The following is a 20,538-nucleotide window of genomic DNA, read 5'->3' as shown; positions in this document are numbered from 1 at the left end:
CAAACAAAGGGGAGTCGATCTTACAGATTAACATCACCATTGTCATCTGGAAGGGCAACGACAGCCGGAGACAAACCGGTTGAGTGAGGTCGCCGTCGCGGACGACCAGTTCCTAGCTGCTCTCGTTCTCCAATGCTTCAATCCAATGGTCCATGCTCCCTGCTGCCATAGGACTGCAAGCATTTGAGTGGTTATTCAACCAAGCTTTTGTGCTACTGATGTCGTGCTTCGCATTTTAGAATGGTGCATATATAGATCATTGTTAAGCTTTTACCTAGATAAAGTAGAGCCCCAAAACCACCACCTCCACCTGTTTTATCTCTCTTTAGAATGTTGACGTTAACATATTTCGAAGCGGTTCTGATTTCTTAATTAAAATCACATATAAGGTTAGTCATAATTCAAGGATCATGGGTTTTTGTGCACTTTGATTATAATGACGCAAAAGATTAATCAAGTAAGGACGCCAAAGATGATTCCTCAATCATCATTGATCAGGAATGACACAGCTATTATTACAGGTTTTAACCAAGTGATCACTTGCATTCACAAGATAATATAGAGATCTGCTCCGAAATACCTGACGTTTTAGTAGGCTAGTACAGGCAAATGTACAAACGTCATATATCTTAGAACGGAGGTAGTACATTCAGATCATGCAGGAACTGTACTCAGGAAGTCAGGATTCAGATATATAGCCAAATATACACTCTGACATGATAAATTACATGGTATCATGAGCAATTAACTTACAGAGGTCGTACACACTAAATACAAGGAATAATGAATAAAACAAGTTAACCGGAGAGCGGCTGATTTAAGTTGCAAAAGAGGCCAATCATAATCCTAGTAGATTGTAACAGGAGGGCATCTTGGGTGCACCTGTGCGGCGTTCCTGAAGGCAGACTCGACATCACGGACATCATGGACGGATGACATGTTATTTACATTGATTTGCTCGAGGGATAAGAGGTGCATCATCCCACCTATCATGCACTCCTAGAACGAGCCTTCGAAGCTTGGACATAGCCCCTGTCTCGAACCCCATGCATGCCGTTGCATCATCATCACAAGAGCGGAGAGCAAGGCACTCCAGAACTGGGAATGATCCTGTGCAGATTATGGCAGCCCTGTCTTCAGGAATACACAACACCTTGAGACTGAGATACAGGAGGGACGGTAGCTGCCCAAGAACATGAACTTCATCAGTCAACAACTGCTTGGCACACAGAGCCAGTCTATGGAGGTGATTAATAGCATCCTAATTTCAAAACAATAAGATTCACAACCATCGCTTGTTTTTGTAGTTAGAGCAGAAAAGCCAGAGTACAAACATAGTTTTTTTTCGAAAAGGAGGATTACCCCTTGAGAATAAACATAGTAGAAGAAAAAAAGACTCTCTAAAATAATGTCGGAGCAGAGGGATGCTGGGGACAGTGTTGTTACCATATGGCCCAAGGAACCTTGATTTGTATCATTTATTTGAAAATTAATAAAAATATGCAGCAGAGTCCTGCTGTTTCCCTAAAAAAATGACCCAAGGAGTATTATTTTTTCTTTCTTGCTGAACCTTGTACTGTGTAGCTTCTATCCTGGTGTTTCATGCTGGTAAATTTTAGCAGCGAATGCATTTAACTCTACTATCTGAATGATTTGGACAAAGTTGCTGCACTCCTGATGTCATGCTTCAGAGTTCAGAATGGTGCATCGATCTTATCAAAGCTTTCATCTTAGTAAAGCAGAGTCAAAACCAACTCTTCTATCTCTCTTCCAGAGTGTTGATATAGCCACATAAGCTTCCCTCTTACAATTCGAATGATTTGAACGAAGTGGTCGTACTCCCGATGTCAATACTTTGGTTTCTAGCATGGTGAATCTATCATAAGTGTTTCTGTAAATAAACCAGTCAAAACCACTTGTTTGTCTCTTTTCAGAGTGTTCCTATTACAACATTTGCAATTGGCCGCATGCATCTTTCCGATGCAGAGGCCGGGGCAAGTCCTCCTTTAAAAAAAACATTTGGAATTGGTTACGAATTCAGAATTACACGGAAGATAGCAAGTTAGCCATATTTCACATGTTATCTTGAATATTCTGTAACTTGATGGTTACATATAGCTTGTGAGCTACAGTGCTTCACATAGATATAGTGCACAGGATTAACCAAATCAAGGAGGATGCAGATGATTCATCAATTTTCTCTACCAGACGCATTAATCAGATTTGTTTAGTTGCAAATATAAACACAACTCTTTGTTTAGTTGCAGACATTAATAACTCTATCAATATCCAGCGCTTGCATATACTCTAGTTTTATTTTTCAAAGGAACAGTTAAAGTGGACAACCAAGTGGCCATCTGCATGGTTCTGATGCAGAGGCCGGGGAGTCCCCCCTTTTTGAAAAAAAATAAAAAAAAAGTGGCCATCTGCATATACAGCAAGCTGTAGAGATTACATGTCTATTCAGATCATGCAGGAACAATATTTAGGCCATCAAGATCTGCATATACGACCAAATATCTCAAAACTCTGCGTGGTAAGTACAATGTATGCTGCGTAACTAACTGACAAACAAAATCCCTGCACAGTAAATAGATAGAATAATATTGAATAAAAGAGTAAAAAAACAAGGGATTATTTATAGAGAAGGCCGATCAAGTGAACATAGTAATGGAAGGGCGTTTCGGGAACACATCCGCAGCAGTTCGGAAGGCAGTCTCGACATCACGTCGCTTGTGGATGGAGGATCTCACACCTATATGGATGTGCTCGAGTGCCAACAAGTGTTCCATGCCTAGTGGCATAGCACCACCCCACTTGTCACATATTTCTAGGCCGAGCAGTCGTAGGTTGGGCATCACCCCTGCCTCGAACTCCATGCATATTGTAGCATCATCACCATCTTCAGAGAAGAGTCTAAGGTCCACCAGGATTGGGAATAATCCTGTGCAGGCTATGGCAGCACCACTATCTTCAGTGATATGTGTCACCCAGAGACATAGTTCGACGAGGGAGGGCAGCTTTCCAACAACATTAACTTCTTCAGTCGACAAACGCTCAACCGACAAGGACAGGCTACCAAGGTAATGGAGGTTGCCAATCCAGTTGGGAATTCTCTTCAACAACCACCCTCGTAGATAAATTTTCTTGATAAGGAGAGGAGGGTTGGAGAATGAGTATATCAGGTCACAGTAATGTTTAGAAGGCTCCCCATGGACAATAAGTAATCTGAGTTCATAGAGCTTTCCAATTGAGCATAACAAAGCATCAACTACCTCCACTGTCACTTTGCCGAGAAACACCAAGATCCTCAGATTGGTTAGCTTGCCAAGGCCATCAATATCCTCTAGCGAGCTCTTACCAATATCAAAGCAGTTTAGAGCACGCAATGATTTCATGCTTTTGATCCCTTGAGGCAACCCTATACCCTTTGGAAGGGTTAGTTGAGACAATCGTGGCAAGAAAACTATATCTGACGGGAAGTTTTGCACTGATCGGCTAGCTATCTGTAGTGTCTCCAAATGAACAAGCTCTAGAATTTCGGTAGGGAGATGTACGATGCATTGGAATGCAACAACTTTCAAATACCTTAGTTGAAACAATTGACCAATATGAGTGAGGTCAAGTGTCGTACCCTTTTTGTATGAGAACTCATACACCAGAACCCGAAGGTGCTTAAATAGCGAGAGTGGAGGTGTGTACTTGGACTCCCCAAACTGTGAAAATGAGCGAACTTGTGACATGCTAGCATGAGTGACCCTTGGTGCTACATCATTACAGCTTGGATTCAAGGACAATCTACGGACCTTGTGCTCGAAGGCATGCATTCTTGCAAAATCTTCCCAATTACATGCCACGCTGATAAAATTTTCTTCTTCACACTTGCTGACGATCAAATCAAGCATCATATCATGCACTTTGCAAGACACCACTGCCTCATCGCCTATGCTCTTTTCAGGTTGAATCATGCTTCTATTGATAAGCTCATTAAAATAACTCTTCACAACATCCTCCATATCTGATCCATGAGTATTACTTACAAAGCCTTCAGCTACCCATTGTAGAACTAGATCACGCATCAGAATCTCGTGGTCTTCTGGATACATGCCAAGGTATAGCAGACATGGACGGAGATGTAAAGGAAGATGCATGTAGCTAAGGTTTAATATACTCCTCATCTCTTTCAATGTCGGAGTTGCGGCAAACTTGGCACCGAGAGAAATTCTTATGCTCTCCCACTCGTCCTTTGATCTTGCTTGACGACTAGCTAATAGGCTGGCTATAGTGATGATTGCAAGTGGCAATCCTCCACACTTCTTTAAAATTTCAGATGAAACCACTTTAAACTGGGGTGGGCAGTCATATTCGGACCCGAATACTCTCTTAAAGAACAACTTTCTTGAGTCTTGTTCTTTGAGGGGTCTCATTCTGTAAACACATTCAGGATCACTATGGCATGCCCAAATAGCCACACCATCGACTCGTGTAGTTACTATTACTCTGCTTGCATTATCAACTTCTGGAAAAATACAACCCATAATATTCCATGTTGATTGATCCCACAAGTCATCAATGACAACTAGGTACCTGTTAATTATTTGTTCATATTAGATATGTCAAGTTTTGATATGATTACGTGATTGCAGATGGAAGCACACAAACCTGATAAAGCATAAATAGTAATAATAATAATATAGTAAAAAAGGATGCAAGAAAAAAGATGTCATTCCTTACATTAATTAGCATGTCCACATAACATTCAACCCTAAACCAAATTAATTCATGTACAATGTGTTATAACTTATCTTGCAATGCTCAAACAAAAAGACCACAACCTTCTATTATGTAATATAAACGATAGTGACATGAGCCCGTACATTTACGTACCCATGTAAGTAATACACTTTTTTTATCCAAGTAATCTTTGACATCCATCTATCTCTAACCTGATGGTAATCAATTTAAGTTTGTGCTTGTGCTAATTCAGCTTTAGTTACATAATAAATGGAGAATTGAGATAATTAATCTTCCAAAATTTATCCCTTTCATACCCCCATCTAGAATTTGCCTATCTGTTCATCTTGGTCATTTTTACTAGGCTCGTTCGACAAACACACAATTCTATGTTATATTGGCATTTATTTTATTTGATAACTTTGCTATTTCTCTCTTTACTTATTTCAAATTCCATAAGAATATAACTTTCTTGCAAAAAAAGTCCCATCTTCGATGTTGCGAAACTCGAGCCGGAACCATGGCAACACGAAGGGTGCCGTTTGGAGGCGAGACGGGATTTGAGACGTTTGAAGTGTCGGCATACGTGCACACGTATGTGTGGCTCTAACGACTATCTATTACAATGTTTAGTTAATAGTCATCAGTGGACTAATAATTAATAGTTAATTCACGCATCTTAAAAAACATGCTAGATTAGTTACTAAGCATATGTTAGGTGATTGTTTGACTTCAAGACTAGAATCACCCTAAACATGTGAAAGATCGTGGATGTCGCCTAAAGGGGGGGGGGGTGAATAGGCGTTTTAAAATAATTACGATTTAGGCTTGAACAAATGCGGAATAAACCTAGCGGTTAATTTGTCAAGCACAAAACCTAAAACAATTAGGCTCACCTACATGCATCAACAACTTATGCTAAGCAAGATAAGCAACTATGTGATAGCAAGATATATGACAAGAAACAATATGGCTATCACAAAGTAAAGTGCATAAGTAAAGAGCTCGGGTAAGAGATAACCGAGGCACGCGGAGACGACGATGTATCCCGAAGTTCACACCCTTGTGGATGCTAATCTCCGTTTGGAGCGGTGTGGAGGCACAATGCTCCCCAAGAAGCCACTGGGGCCACCGTAATCTCCTCACACCCTCGCACAATGCAAGATGCCGTGATTCCACTAAGGGACCCTTGAGGGCGGTCACCGAACCCGTACAAATGGCAACCCTTGGGGGCGGTCACCGAACCCATACACTTTGGCAACCCTTGGGGGCGGTCACCGGTACCTGTCAAATTACTCGGGGCGATCTCTACAACCTAATTGGAGACCCCGACGCTTGCCCAGAGCTTTACACCACAATGATTAAGCTCCGAACAACACCAACCGTCTAGGGTGCCAAGGCACCCAAGAGGAACAAGCTCTAGGATGCCCAAACACCCAAGAGTAATAAGCTTCTCAAACTTCACTTCCACGTATCACCGTGGAGAACTCAAACCGATGCACCAAATGCAATGGCAAGGGCACACGGAGTGCCCAAGTCCTTCTCTCTCAAATCCCACCGGAGCAACTAATGCTAGGGAGGAAAATGAGAGGAAGAACAAGAAGGAGAACACCAAGAACTCCAAGATCTAGATCCAAGGGGTTCCCCTCACATAGAGGAGAAAGTGATTGGTGGAAATGTGGATCTAGATCTCCTCTCTCTTTTCCCTCAAAAACTAGCAAGAATCCATGGAGGGATTGAGAGTTAGCAAGCTCAAAGAAGGTCAACAATGGGGGCAAAAACGAGCTCAAGAGATGGGGGGCCATTGGGGAAGAAGACCCCCTTAAATAGGTCCCCACGAATCTGCCCGTTATGTACATAACAACATAGGAGTGGTACAACCTCTATGAGCACCGGTACAACTGGTAACAGGCAATAAGCGATACAACCGGCCCACAACCGCCCAACAACCGCACCACAATAGAGACCAGTCCGGTGGTAGAGAGGTACATGACCGGTATAACCTCCGGACCAATTCTGGAGCGGTACAACCACTCCAAACACCGGTTGTACCGGTCAAGCGGTACAACCTCTCCATGGGGCGGTACAACCTCTTTGTGTTAAACAGGCAATATCAAAACAGCCACAACTTTCGCATACGAGCTCCGAATTCAACGAAACCAAGTTTGTTGGAAAGCTAACGACAAGGGCTAACACAAACTTGAGAGAAATAACAATAAGAAGCAAATGAGAAAAGGACCATAATAAAATGGTGAGAACCCTTCCTTGGAAAAGACCAGTAAAACCTCCAACACTAAAAACATCATAGAAGATGCATGCGAACTCCGTTTTCGATGAACTCAAGCTTGTCATCAAGATGACCATAAGCTCTAAGACTCATAAATGGAACCAAACAAGAACTAAGAAAGATGATGCAAGGATGCAATGGTTTGAGCTCTCGACGAATGATACGATCAAGCTACTCCCTAGAGAGCCCCCCTTGATAGTATGCCAATCGATCCTACAACCCGGCCTCCCAACTACCACTATGAGACCGGTAAAATAGAAAACCTATCAAGGGCAAACCTTTGCCTTGCACATAGTCCATTTGAGCTAGATGATGACGATCTTGACTTCCTCAAGTTGGACCACCTTTCTTGATTGTGTTGGCTCGATGAAGACTAGTTGATTGCTCCCCCATACTCCACTATGGGTGAGCCACTCGTTGGCACATCTTCACAATTCCATTGACACCACAATGGATGGCAAGCTTCAAGCTTGATTGCTCCCCCATACTCCATTATGGGTGAGCCACTCTTCGAGTTGCTCCACTTGAACTTGCACACTGCAAACTTGATGACGATCACCACTTGATGTCATCCTCCATGGGTTGTATGAGATCTTCCTCTTGACGCAAGACCATGGAAACATACCTAACCCCACAAAGAACTCTCACGTAGACCATGGGTTAGTACACAAAGCGTAATGGACAATGCTTACCATACCATGGGATCACTTGATCCCTCTCGGTACTTCTACACTTTGTGAGTTGATCAACTTGATTCACTCTTGACTTAGTCTTGATCAACATTAAATATTTCCAACTCTCTTCATTTGGATGATGTCTTGAAGGTAAACATGAATGATCACACAATCTTCTTCAAGACATGCTTGCAATAAGCTCAACTCACACATGACCAATCTTTGGATAATTCCTTGAAAAGCACTTTGGCCATCTCAACTCACACATGACCAATCTTTGGATAATTCCTTGAAAAGCACTTTGGCCATCTCATAAACTCCTTGAAACCAACACATGGACTTCAAGACAATCCTATGGACAAATCCTTCAAATATAACTCAAGGCAACCGTTAGTCCATAGAGATTGTCATCAATTACCAAAACCACACATGGGGGCACCGCATGTCCTTTCAACATGCAATTGTCCAGTGTTTTGTTACCTAATTGATGGTCGATCTGATAATAACACTAACATCTAGTCAATGAGCGAGAGCATATTGTAGGACTGTGAAGACACGAACACACTGACCATGTACATATTGTAATATATAACAAAAGGTTGAGTTATTGAAAGATATGTAATAAGTGGTTTATGGTTAAGCTACAATTTGTGTTGCATTGTGAATTAAGCCTTTGTTCCGAAACAAATGATGCTTGTTACTCCGACCTAAGCAATAGCTTATAAGAAGTTATAGTTTGAAAATACTATTTTATAACGGATGCTACCATTTGCAACTCATCAACCATGACCATTTCTTACGAACTAGATATAAATATATGGCTTTGCAATTTTTGATGTGGTTGATCGATATATAACTATTTCAGCTATGCACCATTTAATCTAAGAACGAAATTTGTGCAAGTATAGATGGGATGTGAAGATCTTAATCATAACTAGCAATATCAATTAAGAAAGTCGACTGAGCTATAGATAAAGCATCATGCATTTTGGAAAGAAGGTTACTTCATCCTTTCAATGGCCACAAAATACCAACAAGGTCTGGCGTCAGACTAAATCATATCTCTCACATTAGTAAAGATACTTAAAAGTTGCTAATCCTTGCCAAAATGTTGAATTTGTATAATACCACAATTATCACAAGTAATTAACTACCCAAGTGCACAAGTGACAATTAGATCAAAAGAAGTACCTCTTATGTGTGAGATGTTCTCTAAGACAGCCAACAATATCTTGCACCTCACGAGCATGAGATGACTCTTCCTTCATCCCAAGCTTCAATTGTAGACCACTAAGGAGGCTTGCCATATCAGGTCTTTGGGAAATGGATATGAATGCCTTGCAACTGAATTGTCCTCCGATCTCATCGTATACTTGTTTGGCAAGTGTAGTTTTACCAAGACCCCCAAATCCAACAATCGCCACCACCTTGAGGTTTTCCTGGGTATCTGCCAAGCAACTTACAAGCTCTTTCTTTGGGCCATCAATACCGACAAGGCCTGCTGCCTCCTTGTAGATCGCTGACATCCGAGGATCGACAAGAACGATGCGAGAAGTAGAATTGATGCAATCGTCAATCTTGTACCTTTGTATCAAAACAACAAAAATATGTATGTATTGATTTCATATGAATAATATTGAGGGCTAGGAGCTCCTATATTGAAAGTAAAATACTTTTGTACCGCATGCGACGTTCATTTGCCTCAAGAGCAAGGACCTTGAGCTCCTCCATCCGATGAGCAATGTGATGACGCTTCCGCAACGTCTTGAGACGTTTAGCGGTCTTCCTGATAAATCCCTTTTTGGCATCAGCACCTCCAAGGTCACGCATGAAGTCATCTATGCAATTCTCCATGTCATAGGACATCTCCCTAACATGATCTCTCCAATTTTTGGCCAAGGGGTCGAGCTCGTCCATGAGCTCAAGCTTCTCAAGCAGGGCTTTTATGGTGCTTAGCTCATCCTTGAGGAACGAGGCTTGTCTCCTCACCCCTATGAGCTTAGTGTACTCGTCGCCCATCAGTGTCGCGAGCTTGCTGATGAGGGGGGTTCATCACCCCTATAGTGGCGCTAACAATTGGTGGAGGCATCTCGATCCGAGTTCACGCAATTGAGTGTACGTGACGGAGATCCGAAGCGAGGCGGTGCCTCTTATCGATGAAGCAGGCGACAACTTTGTCCATTTCCTCTTGTTAGAGAAGACAGTGGCACGGCGGCAAAGTCCAATAGGCGAGGCGGAACTCGAGAGGGAGACGGCGGCTGCACGTAGTTGTATAACATATTATGGGCATGAATCAAAAGCTCATCCTGGAGATTCTTCTCCCACTAAAGTACACAATGCGTGTGTGATATCATCGTTCGCTTCAGCTAGTTGACGGACGATCACTGTCATTGTGTTTTGAACAGTTAGTTTTAAGTAATGTGGCTGGACTTGCGCTTCTATATTTGCTTAATAATTTGGCTAGACTTGTACTCGGCTATGTGTTGTATTAGCTGGGCGGCAAGCCACTGTATATAGGAGGCAGCCTTTTCTGCCACTTGCTTGTCTTTGATATTTCTGTTTTGAAACTTTTTTTCTTTGAAAAGGGGAACTCCTCGGTTTCTGCATCAGAACGATGCATACGGCGAACTTTATAAATAAGCAAATAGGTTCAACAAGGTCTTAGAATCTGAAGCAAAAGTAGAGGCAAGCTCACAAAGAGCCAAAGGGCCAAAAACAGAAAAGCCAAAAGGCCACAACCGGCTGGCATAAGAAAGATAGGAAAACTAATTGCCTATCTTATTACATGACCGCCATCCAAACCGGTTGAAAATATTCCATGATGGTACCACCGGACAGACACAGTAACCAAACGCTCCCTGGCCTCCGTCGGACCGAGTAGCGACCACATACGGATCGGCGCAGTGGCGTGGAAGATAACCTGCAAAAAATGAATATTTGTTGTTCTGTTAAAAATTAAATCATTTCCGTAGTTCCAAATTGCCCATAATAAAGCACATACTCCTACGCGAATGTGTCTAGTTGTTTCGGACTCTATCCCATTAAGCCACGTTCCAAATAACGTGCTGACAGAATTCAGAGGAGTAATGTTAAAGGCTATGTGCACTGTCCGCCACAAAACCTTGGCCAGCGGGCACTCAAGAAAAAGGTGTTTGATAGTTTCATCCCGATCACAAAAACTAAACCTATTAGATCATGTCCAGTTGCGCTTTGCCAAGTTATCCTTAGTTTTTCTTTGAAAACCCCTCCCATATATTAATTAATTAAAAATGTTCATACAATCGTCTATTACAACTTCAGCCACGCAGGGCGGAACACTATTAAGACTCACACCATCAGACCTATTAACAAAACTGAATTTAGCAATTTCATGCGCCACCCTATTGGCCCTTCTGTTAATCTTGGAAATCTTGAAACTTGTCATCAACCTGGAAATGTTCAATGCTTCCATCTTCAGATTAACTAGGGAAGACTTGTCCAAATAATTGTTTCCTAGAAAGGAAGCCACAAAAGAACAATCAGTTTCTAAGATGATGGGCTTGTGTAGAGTAATACCGATGTAAAGCCCTGCGAGGGTCGCTCTAAGTTTCGCTTCATCCACGCTATTGCAAACCCCAATATAATCCCATGAAGAAATGATCACTTCTTCCAATTGATTCCTGGCAACCACACCCACACTCGCAGAGCTAATGGCCTCCACAAAGCTTGCATCAACATTAATCTTAATGGACTCCGGGTCGGGTGGTTGCCAATTCACAACTTTTTCTTTCACTTCAAAGGTATCATAAAACCCATCGACCCTTTCCTTACCTTTGTTGGTAACCTCCATCTTCCTATTGGTATGACAGGACGAGAAGGATCCCCAGTAGTTTTGAATAAAGCTCACAGAGGTAGAGATAGTTTCCTTTCCCTTACCAAAGGTCAAGTCATTCCTCAGGTGCCATGCCCTCCAAAACATGAATATAACTTGCTCACGCACCGGCGGCGTTAACTGCTCCAATAAAATAAGTAGCCAATCCGGCCCCGAAAAATTGAATATCTCATCATCTGGTAAGTTCCATACCTCCCTTACCGCCATACGGAGCGCCCGTGCCTTGGGACATCTCACCAGAGCATGAAACACACATTCATCTTCGACGCCACAAATCGAACATAAGCCAATGGTAGTTTGATGGTGTTTAACCCTGTTAACTTGAACCGCCAAACTATTAGTAGCAGCACGCCAAGCAAAAATTCTGATTTTCTGAGGGACCCGAGCCTTCCAAATAATGTTCCAAAGCCTCCTTTCTCCATTCACAGCATCACTAGAGCTCCCCGTCTCGCTTTTATTGTTCTTCAAATTCAGCGCCAGCCTGTACGCACTTTTAACCGAGAACATTTCATTTTTCTCATAGTGCCAAGCAATAAAATCTTCCTCGCCTACAGTCGGAATACGTAACTTTAAAATTTCCTCTGTATCATAAGAATAAAACAAATGCCTGATTAGATTCTTGTCCCATCTTTTAGAGCCCCTCATGAATAGCTCAGACACACATCTAAGTCTGGTTCTATTCTTTTTTGCAGAAATTTGAAGACCCGAATCTCTAGGCAGCCAATTATCCCTCCAGATATTTATACTCATGCCATCGACAACTCTCCAAATGATACCTTTTTCAGTAGTTCAAGACCATGCATAATACCTTGCCAAGTAGTCGATGTCACCTGAGGGAATACAGTGTCCAGCAGGTGCCCATGAGGATAGTACTTTGCTTTCATCATCTTTGCACATAATGGGTCCGGAAAAACCAACAATAGCCAGGCTTGTTTTGCGAGAAGTGCTTGATTAAATAATCTTATATCTCAAAAGCCCATACCTCCTTCACCTTTGGGTCTCGTCATCTTATCCCACGCTAGCCAATGAGTTTTCTTTCTGTTCTCCTCATCACCCCACCAAAAATTCCTAATGATCTGGGATAACTCTTCACAAAGAGATGCAGGAAATTTAAAAATGCCCATTGCATAGACCGGGAGAGCCTGTATGACTGATTTAATCTGGATTTCCTTCACCCCACTAGAGGCATATTTTTCTATCCAGTCAGAACCCCGCTTTAGCGCTTTATCTTTTGTAGACTGAAATTTTTCCGCCTTCATACGTCCTTCTGGCACAGGTAAACCAAGATATTTGTCCTCAAAGCCATCAGAGGTGATTTTGAGAACCACGAAAATAGCCACCTGGTCTTCCATACTACACCTTTTACCAAAATAAAATGGAACATTTATCTGGGCTTAATAATTGCCCCATTCCCTCTTCATAAGTCGTCAAGATATGTTTAATGGCCAAAGCTTGCTCAAGAGAACCTTTAAGAAATAGGAGGCTATCATCAGCAAATAATAAATGCGATATACCTGGAGCATGTCTGTTCAACTGGAAATGCTGGATTGCCCCACTCGCGGAAGCATCATTGAGTAACAGCGAAAGGGCCTCGGCCACAAGCAGAAACAGGTACAGAGATAAAGGATCCCCCTGCCTGAGACCCCACGAAGGTTGAAAAGAGTCCAACAATTGGCCATTAAAACGCACTGAGTAATTCACTGACGTAACGCAGGTCATAATCCACTTAACCCAAGTTGGAGCAAACCATATGCACGAAGCATACTTTCCAAAAATTTCCAGTCCACACGATCATAAGCCTTAGCTAAATCCAATTTGTACGCACAAAATTCACCCCTGCCATCTTTTTGCGTATTCAGCAAATGCATACACTCAAAAGCTACAAGAGCATTATCAGAAATTAATCTTCCAGGAATGAAGGCACTTTGGGTAGGAGAGATCATACCATCCAACAAAGGCCTTAGTCTGTTAACAAGACACTTGGATATAATTTTATATATGACATTGCATAGATTAATTGGCCGAAAATCTATAATTGACTGAGGATTTTTCACTTTTGGAATGAGCACAATAGTTGTATTATTAACCCCCTCCGGCATGCTGCTACCTCTTGAGCTTGCGTTGGATTTTCCCGAAGAGGAAAGGATGATGCGGCAGAGTAGCGTAAGTATTTCCCTCAGTTTTTGAGAACCAAGGTATCAATCTAGTAGGAGGCCACGCTCAAGTCCCTCGTACCTGCGCAAAACAATAGCTACTCGCAACCAACGCGATTAGGGGTTGTCAATCTCTTCACGGTCACTTACGAGAGTGAGATCTGATAGATATAATATTTTTGGTATTTTTGGTATAGAGATGCAAAGTGGAAAGTAAAAGGCAAAGTAAAAAAGCAAAGCAAGATTAAAGTGATGGAGATTGATATGATGAGAATAGACCCGGGGGCCATATGTTTCACTAGTGGCTTCTCTCAAGAGCATAAGTATTCTACGGTGGGTGAACAAATTACCGTTGAGCAATTGACAGAATTGAGCATAGTTATGAGAATATCTAGGCATGATCATGTATATAGGCATCACGTCCGTGACAAATAGACCGAAACGATTCTGCATCTACTACTATTACTCCACTCATCGACCGCTATCCAGCATGCATCTAGAGTATTAAGTTAAAAACAGAGTAACGCTTTAAGCAAGATGACATGATGTAGAGAGATAAATTCATGCAATATGAAATAAAACCCATATAGTTATCCTCGATGGCAACGATGCAATACATGCCTTGTTGCCCCTTCTGTCACTGGGAAAGGACACCGCAAGATCGAACCCAAAGCTAAGCACCTCTCCCATGGCAAGAAAAACCAATCTAGTAGGCCAAACCAAACTGATAATTCGAAGAGACTTGCAAAGATAACCAATCATACATAAAAGAATTCAGAGAAGATTCAAATATTATTTATAGATAGACTTGATCAAAAACCCATAATTCATCGGTCTCAACAAACACACCGCAAAAAAGAAGAAGATTACATCGAATAGATCTCCACAAGAGAGGGGGAGAACTTTGTATTGAGATCCAAAAAGAGAGAAGAAGCCATCTAGCTAATAACTATGGACCCGAAGGTCTGAGGTAAAATACTCACACTTCATCGGAGAGGCTATGATGATGTAGAAGCCCTCCGTGATGACTGTTGGAAATATGCCCTAGAGGCAATAATAAATTGGTTATTATTATATTTCCTTGTTCATGATAATCGTTTATTATCCATGCTAGAATTGTATTGATAGGAAACTCAGATACATGTGTGGATACATAGACAACACCATGTCCCTAGTAAGCCTCTAGTTGACTAGCTCGTTGATCAATAGATGGTTACGGTTTCCTGACCATGGACATTGGATGTCGTTGATAACAGGATCACATCATTAGGAGAATGATGTGATGGACAAGACCCAATCCTAAGCCTAGCACAAGATCGTGTAGTTCGTTTGCTAAAGCTTTTCTAATGTCAAGTATCATTTCCTTAGACCATGAGATTGTACAACTCCCGGATACCGTAGGAGTGCTTTGGGTGTGCCAAACGTCACAACGTAACTGGGTGGCTATAAAGGTACACTACAGGTATCTCCGAAAGTGTCTGTTGGGTTGGCACGAATCGAGACTGGGATTTGTCACTTCGTGTAAACGGAGAGGTATCTCAGGGCCCACTCGGTAGGACATCATAATAATGTGCACAATGTGACCAAGGAGTTTATCACGGGATGATGTGTTACGGAACGAGTAAAGAGACTTGCCGGTAACGAGATTGAACAAGGTATCGAGATACCGACGATCGAATCTCGGGCAAGTACAATACCGCTGGACAAAGGGAATTGAATACGGGATTGATTGAATCCTCGACATCGTGGTTCATCCGATGAGATCATCGTGGAACATGTGGGAGCCAACATGGGTATCCAGATCCCGCTGTTGGTTATTGGCCGGAGAGTTGTCTCGGTCATGTCTGCATGGTTCCCGAACCCGTAGGGTCTACACACTTAAGGTTCGATGACGCTAGGGTTATTAGGGAGACTTGTATGTGATTACCGAATGTTGTTCGGAGTCCCGGATGAGATCCCAGATGTCACGAGGAGTTCTAAAATGGTCCGGAGGTAAAGATTTATATATGGAAAGTTGTTGTTCGGGTTCCGGGAAAAGTTCGGTTTTTTCTGGTATTGTACCGGGAAGCTTCCGGAAGGTTCCGGAGGATTCCGGAGGGGTCCGGAGGTCCGGAAAATGTTCCACCACATCCAATACAGCAGCATGGGCTGTAGGGGGTGCCCTAACCTTAATGGGCCAAGGGCACCAGCCCCCCCAAGGCCCATGCGCATGGGAGAGGGGAAACCCTAAAGGGGAGGGCCTCCACTTGACTTGGGAAGCACTCCTCCCCCCCTTGGCCACCGCCCCCAACCCTAGATGGGATCTAGGGGGGCCGGCCCCCCTCTCTCCCCACCTATAAATAGTGGAGGGGTGGGAGGGCGGCCACACGCTTGAACCTGGCGCAGCCCTCCCTCCTCCTCCTCCTCCTCCATAGTGCTTGGCGAAGCCCTGCTGGAGAATCACGAGCTCCATCACCACCACGCCGTCGTGCTGCTGTTGGACTCTCTTCCTCAACCTCTCCCTCCTCCTTGCTGGATCAAGGCGTGGGAGACGTCTCCGTTCCGTACGTGTGTTGAACGCGGAGGTGCCGTCCGTTCGGCGCTAGGATCATCGGTGATTTGGATCACGACGAGTACGACTCCATCAACCCCGTTCACTTGAACGCTTCCGCTAAGCGATCTACAAGGGTTTGTAGATGCACTCTCCTTCCCCTCGTTGCTAGATTACTCCATAGATTGATCTTGGTGATACATAGAAAATTTTAAATTTCTGCTACGATCCCCAACAGTGGCATCATGAGCTAGGTCTATGCGTAGTTTCTATGCATGAGTAGAACACAAAGCAGTTGTGGGCGTCGATATTGTCAATTTACTTGCCGTTACTAGTCTTATATTGATTCGGCAGCATCGTGGGATGAAGCGTCCCGGACCGACCTTACATGTACTCTTACGTGAGACTGGTTCCACCGACTAACATGAACTAGTTGCATAAGGTGGCTAGCGGGTGTCTGTCTCTCCCACTTTAGTCAGATCGGATTCGATGAAAAGGGTCCTTATGAAGGGTAAATATAAATTGGCATATCACATTGTGGTTTTCACGTAGGTAAGAAACGTTCTTGCTAGAAACCTATAGCAGCCACGTAAAAACTTGCAACAACAATTAGAGGACGTCTAACTTGTTTTTGCAGCATATGCCTTGTGATCTGATATGGCCAAAAGGATGTGATGAATGATATATGTGATGTATGAGATTGATCATGTTCTTGTAATAGGAATCACGACTTGCATGTCGATGAGTATGACAACCGGCAGGAGCCATAGGAGTTTTCTTAATTTATTCATGACCTGCGTGTCAACTTAGACGTCATGTAGTTACTTTACTTTATTGCTAAACCGTCAGCCATAGTAGTAGAAGTAATAGTTGACGAGACGACTTCAAGAAGACACGATGATGGAGATCATGATGATGGAGATCATGGTGTCATGCCGGTGACAACGATGATCATGGAGCCCCAAAGATGGAGATCAAAAGGAGCAAAATGATATTGGCCATATCATGTCACTATTTGATTGCATGTGATGTTTATCATGTTTTACATCTTATTTGCTTAGAACGACGGTAGCTTAAATAAGATGATCCCTCACTAAAATTTCAAGAAAAGTGTTCCCCCTAACTGTGCACCATTGCGAAGGTTCGTCGTTTCGAAGCACCACATGATGATCGGGTGTGATAGATTCTAACGTTCGAATACAACGGGTGTTGACGAGCCTAGCATGTACAGACATGGCCTCGGGACACATGCGAAACACTTAGGTTGACTTGACGAGCCTAGCATGTACAGACATGGCCTCGGAACACGGAAGACCGAAAGGTCGAACATGAGTCGTATAGAAGATACGATCAACATGAGATGTTCACCGTTGATGACTAGTCCGTCTCACGTGATGATCGGACACGGCCTAGTCGATTGGGATCATGTTTCACTTAGATGACTAGAGGGATGTCTATCTGAGTGGGAGTTCATTAAATAATTTGATTAGATGAACTCAATTATCATGAACATAGTCTAAATTGTCTTCGCAAATATGTTGTAGATAAATAGCTCACGTTGTAGCTCCCTGTTTCAATACGTTCCTAGAGAAATATTAAGTTGAAAGATATTGTAAGCAATGATGCGGACTAGGTCCGTAGTCCAAGGAATGTCCTCACTGCTACGTCTTTGATGCACCAGTCGATGTGCAAACCCCTACAACGTCGTCTGTGGATGTTGTGAACACCTGACAGACACATCCTGATGACTACTTGATAGTTTAGTGCACCATACTTTACGGCTTAGAATCGGGATTCCAATGACGTTTTGAACGCCATAGAACATATGAGATGTTCCAAGAGCTGAAATTGGGATTTCAGGCTCATGCCCGTGTTGAGAGGTGTGAGTGATGGGGAACGTTGCATAAAACAAAAATTTTCCTACTCGTTTCACCAAGATCTATCTAGGAGTTCATCTAGCAACGAGTCATCAGATGCATCTACATACCTTGTAGATCGCGTGCGGAAGCGTTCAAAGAACGGTGATGATGTAGTCGTACACGACGTGATCCAAATCACCGATGACCAAGCGCCGAACGGACGGCACCTCCGCGTTCAACACACGTACGGGACGGGAGACGTCTCCTCCTTCTTGATCCAGCAAGGGGAAAGGAGAGGTTGATGAAGATCCAGCAGCACGACGGCGTGGTGGTGGATGCAGGGCGTCACAGTAGCAGGGCTTCGCCTATACTACGAAAAGGAGACGTAACGGGGAGAGAGGGAGGCGCCAGGGGCTGGTGTGAAATCCCTCCTCTTCCCCCCACTATATATAGGGGTGCCATGGGGAGGGCGCCGGCCCTAGTAGATGAGATCTACTAGGGGGGCGGCGGCCAAGGGGAGGATTCCCTCCCCCCCAAGGCACCTAGGGGTGCCTTCCACCACATGGACTCTTCCATGGTGGAACCCTAGGCGCATGGGCCTATAGGGGCTGGCGCCCCAGCCCACTATGGGCTGGGTTCCATCCTATTTCAGCCCATGGGGCCCTCCGGGATAGGTGGCCCCACCCGGTGGACCCCTGGGACCCTTCCGGTGGTCCCGGTACAATACCGATAACCCCGAAACTTGTCCCGATGCCCGAAACAGCACTTCCTATATATAATTCTTTACCTCCGGACCATTCCGGAACTCCTCATGACGTTCGGGATCTCATCCGGGACTCCGAACAACATTCGGGTTTCTGCATATACATATCTTCACAACCCTAGCGTCACCGAACCTTAAGTGTGTAGACCCTACGGGTTCGGGAGACAAGCAGACATGACCGAGACGACTCTCCGGTCAATAACCAACAGCGGGATCTGGATACCCATGTTGGCTCCCACATGCTCCACGATGATCTCATCGGATGAACCACGATGTCGAGGATTCAATCAACCCCGTACGCAATTCCCTTTGTCTATCGATATGTTACTTGCCCGAGATTCGATCGTCGGTATCCCAATACCTCGTTCAATCTCGTTACCGGCAAGTCACTTTACTCATACCGTAATGCATGATCTCGTGACCAGACACTTGGTCACTTTGAGCTCATTATGATGATGCATTACCGAGTGGGCCCAGTGATACCTCTCCGTCATACGGAGTGACAAATCCCAGTCTTGATCCATGTCACCCAACAGACACTTTCGGAGATACCCGTAGTCTACCTTTATAGTCACCCAGTTACGTTGTGACGTTTGGCATACCCAAAGCACTCCTACGGTATCCGGGAGTTACATGATCTCATGGTCTAAGGAAAAGATACTTGACATTGGAAAACTCTAGCAAACGAACTATACGATCTTGTGCTATGTTTAGGATTGGGTCTTGTCCATCACGTCATTCTCCTAATGATGTGATCTCGTTACCAATGACATCTAATGTCCATAGTCAGGAAACCATGACTATCTATTGATCAACGAGCTAGTCAACTAGAGGCTTACTAGGGACATGCTGGTGTTTGTTATTCACACATGTATTACGATTTCCGGATAACACAATTATAGCATGAATAAAGACAATTATCATGAACAAGGAAATATAATAATAATGCTTTTATTATTGCCTCTAGGGCATATTTCCAACAGTGAGACCTCTGACAAGTTCTTTTGCCAACAAGATGGAGGAGAATAGCTCAGCTAGTGAGCATGTGCTCAGAATGTCTGGGTGCTACAATCACTTAAATCAAGTGGGAGTTAAACTTCCAGATAAGATAGTGATTGATAGAGTTCTCTAGCCACTATCACTAAGCTACTAGATCTTCGTGATGAACTATGACATGCAAGGGATGGAGTTGATCCCGGAGCTGTTCGCGGTGCTTAAGACCGCAAAAGGTAGAAATCAAGAAGGAGCATCAAGTGTTGACGGTTTAACAAGACCACTGGTTTCAAGAAGGGCAAGGGCTAGAAGGGAAACTTCATGGATGGCAAACCAGTTGCCGCTCCAGTGAAGGATCCCAAGGTTGAACCCAAACCCGAGACTAAGTGCTTCTATTGTAAGGGGAACGGTCACTGGTAGCGGAATTACCCCAAATGCATGGTAGATAAGAAGGCTGGCAACTTCAACAAAGTATATACGTGTTATTAATGTGTACCTCACTAGTACTCCTGGTAGCACCGGGGTATTGGATACCGGTTCAGTTGCTATTATTGGTGACTTGAAGCAAAAGCTACGGACTAAACGGAGACTGGCTAAGGGCGAGGTGACGATGTGTGTTGGAAGTGTTTCCAAAGTTGATGAGATCACCATCGCATGCTCCATCTGCCTTTGGG

At 43.6% G+C, this 20,538-nt stretch overlaps 1 pseudogene; it reads right to left on the bottom strand.

Annotated features, from left to right (window-relative positions):
- Positions 1 to 769: 769 nt before the first annotated feature.
- On the bottom strand, positions 770 to 9,784 carry LOC125515137 (annotated as a pseudogene).
- Positions 9,785 to 20,538: the final 10,754 nt, after the last annotated feature.

Source organism: Triticum urartu, chromosome 6 (assembly GCF_003073215.2).
Source record: "Triticum urartu cultivar G1812 chromosome 6, Tu2.1, whole genome shotgun sequence".
Lineage (NCBI taxonomy): Eukaryota > Viridiplantae > Streptophyta > Magnoliopsida > Poales > Poaceae > Triticum > Triticum urartu.
The sequence above is the reverse complement of the archived record's forward strand: the minus strand, read 5'-3'. Positions and strand labels throughout refer to the sequence as shown.